The 6,228-nt window shown below is 37.7% G+C and overlaps 1 pseudogene; it reads left to right on the top strand.

The window, feature by feature from the left end:
• The first annotated feature begins 2,084 nt into the window (after positions 1 to 2,084).
• Positions 2,085 to 3,674, top strand: LOC143383139 (GTP-binding protein 4 pseudogene; annotated as a pseudogene).
• Positions 3,675 to 6,228: the final 2,554 nt, after the last annotated feature.

A 6,228-nucleotide genomic window follows, 5' to 3' on the forward strand; every position in this document is an offset into this window, starting at 1 on the left:
TATATACATTGCCTGTGATATGAAATGAGGTATATTTTACTCTCTTATAATTAAAAATCTCTTATTCAAGATTCAAGGATAAAAAAGAGCAATCAGAGTAAAAATCGTTTAATAAGGTATTTATAAAGGTAAGGGCAAGATTGAGGAAAACTAACAAATTTTGTGAAGCACCTTTCTTTCTGTAAACTTGAAGAGGTAGGAGGTAAAAGAAGAGAGCCATTATGAAAACCTTGTAGGAGAAGATAACCTAACTAAAGTTATTCCCACCAAAAATATGAAGAAACAAATTCATAGTCTAATAGAATCTTTTAGGGAGGAATAAAAAACACCTCATCTACTCTTGTATATTCTAAGTTCATCTCTTTGGTGTCCCTTTCTCATGGAACTCAACAAGAAACCACATCACAAGGGTACTTATCATGTAGCCTACAGCATAAGTTTCACCAAAAGTTGAAAGATGGAGAAAAGAGACAATATGGCAGCCATTGGTTACATGAGGCTACTGTGTATTTGAAATTTGTCTAGTCTGAGTTGAGGTATGCTATGTGTTAAATAGAAACTAGATTCCAAAGAATTACTAGGTAAGGGCAAGAACATGAAATATCTTACTAACAATTATTTTCATTGCAAATTATGTTGGTAATCCACTGGGTTAAATGAAAATATATTAAAATTAATTTCTCTATTTGTTGAAAAAAAGAAGTAAAGGAGAACAAGGTAACATATTCTGTATCTTCACTGTAGTACTATATATCCATATTTATATGTTGTCATTTTTTATATTTGTGTTATCAAAATTCATGTAACTATAAAACTAAATAGGGCGAATTTTACCATATTATAAATTATATCTCAACAAACATGACTTTTAAAATAAATCTAGTTAATATAATGTTTTAACAGTATTGGGCACACACTAACCACCTAATAAATAATTATTATGATGATTCATTAAACAACCAGCATCAAGCTGTTGTATAGTGGGGTAGGTTGGGGGAGCATGGGAGGGAGACGAACTCTAGATAGGGCAAAGTGTGGGAGGGGAAGGGAAGGGGCATGAGGTTGGAAATGATGATGGAATGTGATGGACATCATTATCCAAAGTACATGTATGAAGACACAAATGATGTGAATATACTTTGTATACAACCAGAGATATTAAAAATTGTGCTCTATATATGTAATATGAATTGTAATACATTCTATTGTCATATATAACAAATCAGGATAAAAAACAAAAACAAATAAATAATTTTTTAAGATTCTATGTGTTATGCAAAGATCAGTTATGGGACACAGACTTACTTGGTGTATGTATTAATCTTTGTCAAGAGTCTCCTAGACCTGTTCTTGATTTACTTTGGACATCACCTGGAAGTATTTCCAAGTCTCTTCAGTAAGCCCAAGCCCTGTCTCTTGAGGTGTCCTAAACTCAACCACACTGGGAAACCCAGGTTGATCCTCATTGTTGCACACCATGTGACCCTCCAGAACTGTAGGAAAACACATTTTAATCCTATAAATGTCTTGGTATGGCTGCCCTACCAAATAATACACAGGAGTTTGGGGGAGATTATTGAAAGATAAGGAATGAGAAAAAAATGTGGACAGAAAATTACACCTAAAAGATATGTAGGGTTATGAAATAGTATAATTTAGAATTTAGATGTCAGAATAGAAATATTTTACAGCAGGGACCATATTGAATTTATCTAAAGATTCTTGCAGCACAGAGCTCTTTTTGAATTACAGTATTCAGGCATGTTGTTTTTGACACCTGAACATAAGAAATCCATAGAAATTGTTCAAATAATGAAGATAAAGTTGAACCGAAGAGTAACAATGGATGTGTGCACAGAAACAATTACACATTAGACGATCTGTGATATTATTTACTTTCACACAAGTGGAGTATGTTATTTATATCTATACAATAAATTAACTATTGTGACACATAAAATAATAATGTAATCATGTAATCATGTAATCATGACTTTTGATGCTGATATTTCTAACTTCAATTCCAAATCCACCACTATTTCATTAGGTAACCTGTGACATCTCCTCATGCAAGAGGAGCCAGCATGGCGCACTACAACTTCACAAAGATTATGCTGGTGCTGTCCACCAAGTACTTTAGCAACCTGGCATTATCAAAAACTCAACAAAAGACTCCAACAGTGATTCATAAACATTATCAAATTCATTGCATTAGACATTTTTATATGAGAAAATTTGAATTTACTAAGCAGAATTACCATGACAGACTCTCACAGATTATAACAGATTTTCCCAATTTGCATTGTTGCTAAAGATCATGTACAGCTTATGAAATATGGCAATTCTATCTCTCTAAGCAGCTAAAGCATGCTGCTCTCAGGCGAATGTGCACCATTATCAAGTAGCAGAGGCAGAGTTTGGAATATTTAGAACAAGTGCATCGACATTTGTCCTGCTTGCGACCATTGACCCAAATACAAGGACTCTGCTGTTGTGTGGGTACACAAATGTTGGGAAATCCAGCTTCATCGATAAGGTGACAAGAGCAGATGTGGACGCATTTAGTTGGCACATTGTAGATACCCGCCCTGGAACACCATCAAAATGCAGGCTATCACAGCCCTGGCCCACCTCAGAGCTGCAGTTCTATATGTGATGGACTTGTCTGAACAGTGTGGACACAGGCTGAAAGAACAATTAGAACTCTCCCAGGATATCAGACCTCTCTTCATCAATAAGCCTGTTATAATTGTAGCAAAAAAATGTGATATGAAACAAACAGCAAGATTCTGAAGATGATCAGAAAATATTGTAGACTTACAAGCTAAAGAATTCCCTGTAACAGAGACCAGCACCCTGACTGAGGAATGCGTTATTAAAGTTAAAACAGAGTCTCGTGGCAGGCTTTTGGCACACCAAGTGGGAACCAAAATTAAAGGAAATAAAGTGAATGATGTCCTTAACAAGTTGCATTTAGCTGTACCTAACAAGAGAGATGATAAGGAGAAGACCCTTTTTATCCCAGAAGAAGTAGTGGCATACAGGAAGACAATGAAAGTTGGGGAGTCCAAGAAGGAAAAAGAACAAGATCTTGAGCTGGAAATGGGAGATGATTATATTTTGGATCTTCAAAACTACTGGGATTTAAAAATTCATCTGAAAACTATGAAAAGATACCAGAGATTTGGGAAAGCCATAATGTCAGACAACTGGCAAAACAAGTTAGAGAAAAAAAAGAAGCTGAAAATCCTACAATCCAAGGAAAAGGATACACAGGGACCCAGGATGCCTCAAACTGCTAAGAAGTTTCAGCAGACAGTTTCAGAGAATCCGATGCATAACCTTGGTGTTGAGGTGTTGACATGGATGATAAAGACAATGCCCACCATGCAGTCCAGGAAAGATCTTGGAGTGTCACTAGGAAGAGAAAGCAGAAAGAATCTGTTCCTCCCTCTTCTATAACCTGGAGTCAGAGCTGCTCTAGAACTCCACATCATGTTTCTGGCCTTCGGGATGTCAAGATGGTGAAGAAAGCCAAGACTATGATGAAGAATGCTCAGAAGAAAATGAACTGCTTGGAGAAGAAAGGGGAGGCAGATAGACATGTGTTTGATATGAAGCCCAAGCACTTACTCTCTGGAAAGTGGACAGGAGAGAGCATCCTGTTCAGTTGACATGGTTCGGCTAGAGTGTTGCTGTTTAATTCTTGGTTTGAAATGGTTTGTGTTCATGAAATTGGAATCATGATCCAGTAACTGAAAAGACAGCGGGAATAACTAAAGTATTTGTTTCTTTCCTGAAAACAGGATAACCATATATAGATATTGGAAACTTTTATCATTTCAAGTTACTATAAATTTTGAAAAATGGTTTTTCTGTATTTAATGGAGTTTTTGCTTCAGAGTCACCACATAAGGTTCAGATGTCAAGTTTTCAACAACAGAATCACAAGGCATACAAAGAAACAAGAAAGTATGGCTCATTAAAGTAAAAAATTGATAAAGCCATCCCTCATAACCAATGTAGTAGATAATAGACTTTCAATAGACTGCTAGGAAAGATTTGCAGAAGTAGAAAGATTTACTGGTATCACTTGGTTGTTCTGATGGAGAAAACACTTCCTTTAGCAATAGGGAGATTTGGATCATCACCCCTGAAGAACCCTTTTTTTGAAGAAAGTACTCCACTTGGTGGGCATAGTCAGAGGCGACTAGCCCTCACCTGCAGGATAGGAAGCAGATTCACTTATAAGTGTGTTAGAACCTTATGTTTAAAATACTCTCTCAAATTTTTTCTAGTCTTTATGTACAATATATTATCCTAATCTATCTTCAACCATTTTATCTAAAATAAACCTTCAGAAGAAAAAATTTTTTTAAAAAATGTATAACCCCTACAGGGCTTGTCTTTAAAATGGGGATAATGTTAATTCCTTCCTCATTCTTTTATCAATACTTTCTATTATTATTAATAAAATTCTTTTATTTAATAATAATACAATTATGTATTGAATATATATGTCTGTCGCTGTTCAAAACACTAAATATTTGGCAATTTGAGAGGAACATATTCTGACTTTCAATATATTAGAAATCTATTCCACATTTACACGTGAAAATGTTAATACATAGAACTCACCTTACCCAATAACTTCTAGGAAGTAAAACACAGCATGGAAGGAGATGTACAGTTATGAACTGGGTAGAAAAGGCAAACATCATTGAAAAGATTCTGCTGGAGTCAGATCTTGGAAGGACCCAGAGAAGCAGTGGTGACATCCATGAGGACAGCACTCCAGGCGGAAGCAACATGAAATGCAAACAGAGGAGTAGGGCAGGTTGTCTGTGTCTGAGCTCAAAATCAGAAGGGCAAGTGCAAGGGAGTGGAGGACGCAAGTGGAGGACCACACAGGAGAGGGTCGGAAAACATCAGGAACCCAATCACCTGGGACCTAAAAGGGCATGCACTAAAACCGGAAGTCTGGGAGACACGGAGCCGGAAGTGGCTGGATCCCACGGATTCTGGGAGAGATCAAGACGGCTGCCGTGCTGGGGTAGAGCTTCTGAAGAGCAGTCAAAAGCAGAAGACCAGTTATATACCCCACTAAGACAACCAGGTCAGAAATGCTGTTTTCTTAGCACACGTGGCAGATATAGAGGTCGGAGAAGTTGACAGAAGATGTGGCCGCCATCATTAAGGGCGCATAGTGTGTGGGCTGGGCCAGGAGAGACGAGAGGGAAGGCAGGAAATCATTTCCAGGAGGGTAAAGTATGAAAGGGTGTGGTGGTCAGGCGGCTCCCCAGTGAGCCCTGGACGCTCTGCTGTTAGCCCCAGTGTCCTTCCCAGGTGATGGCAAGACACATCAGGGAGATGTGCTGGGGTCAGACCTGTGGGTAGCTCTCATCTGAGTCTCTGCTTCGTGTTTGCCAGGCTCCTGTGGGGACTGGGAGAATCACTTCACAGTGGCCCAAGCCGAAGCCTTTGATAAAATATAGGAGAAGATGAAAGGTCTTCCTAAGGGGCTGTTCCCCTGGGAATAATGTCCAAACTTTTGGATCTTACACATGTACTGATGCCGGTCTTCCTTCCTCCCAGGGTGCTTTACCACTGAGCCACATCCCCAGCCCTTTTTTGTATTTTATTTAGAGATAGGGTCTCCCTGAGTTGCTTAGGACCTCCCTAAGTTGCTGAGACTGGTTTTGAACTTGTGATCCTCCTGCCATTGCTTCCTGAGTGGCTGGGATTATGGGCAGGTGCCACTACACCCAGCCTCTGATGATTATTCTTTTTCCTTTTAAATGTGCATGACATGTGGTCATGGTATAAAATCTGTTACATCATCCTGGAGCCTTGGATTATAAAAATTTTGCTTCCTTGCTCAGTTACTGATTACAAAATGCCAGGGTACCCCTATTCACATGATGGTTTCCTAGATTTTTTTTAATTGAAATGTTTCAAATATATTAAAGGATTTATAAATAATAGGAATATTACCCACTACTGTATCAGATTTTTAAAATAAGAAATAATATCTATAGCAGTTAAGGCTCCTTTCCTTTGAATCACATGTATCTCCACAATTGATTATTATTCTATCTTGAGAAATACAATTTTTATTCTCCTGCTGGATTTGACTATAAACAGTAAATAGTATTTATGGAGCTTTCAAAACTGATATGCATGGAGAATTGTGCAATCTATTCATCAATTCACATTTCAACAATGCCA

Source organism: Callospermophilus lateralis, chromosome 18 (genome assembly GCF_048772815.1).
Source record: "Callospermophilus lateralis isolate mCalLat2 chromosome 18, mCalLat2.hap1, whole genome shotgun sequence".
Classification (NCBI taxonomy): Eukaryota; Metazoa; Chordata; class Mammalia; order Rodentia; family Sciuridae; genus Callospermophilus; species Callospermophilus lateralis.